General features: G+C 66.4%; 1 protein-coding gene across 1 annotated transcript in view; it reads right to left on the bottom strand.

Moving 5' to 3' along the window:
- Window positions 1–259, bottom strand: part of RAI1 (retinoic acid induced 1) — a 73,229-nt gene that overhangs the window by 70,558 nt on the left and 2,412 nt on the right. The gene's annotated exons all lie outside the window — the stretch shown is intronic.

Below are 259 nucleotides of genomic sequence, written 5' to 3'. Positions count from 1 at the left end.
ACAGGGTCAGCAGCCCCAGGAGAGACCAAGCTACCACTAACCCCCACCCCGACAGCAAAAGCGCCAGATTTCATTGTCAGCCCGGCCACTCGGCACAAGATCCAGCAGGCGCCGCGCGAGGAGTGGGGAGGGGTCTCCAGGGGAAGTGTTCGGAGCTCAGCTCGGCTCCATGCAGATCCGGAAGCCGCTGGGGGTAGAGGAAGGCGGGGGTGGGGAGCACAACCGTAAGCGCTGGCGGGCGGGCAGCCGGAGGAAGCAC

This window comes from Myotis brandtii, unplaced genomic scaffold (genome assembly GCF_000412655.1).
Source record: "Myotis brandtii unplaced genomic scaffold, ASM41265v1 scaffold314, whole genome shotgun sequence".
Taxonomy (NCBI): domain Eukaryota; kingdom Metazoa; phylum Chordata; class Mammalia; order Chiroptera; family Vespertilionidae; genus Myotis; species Myotis brandtii.
This window is presented reverse-complemented; position numbering and strand designations above follow the sequence as displayed.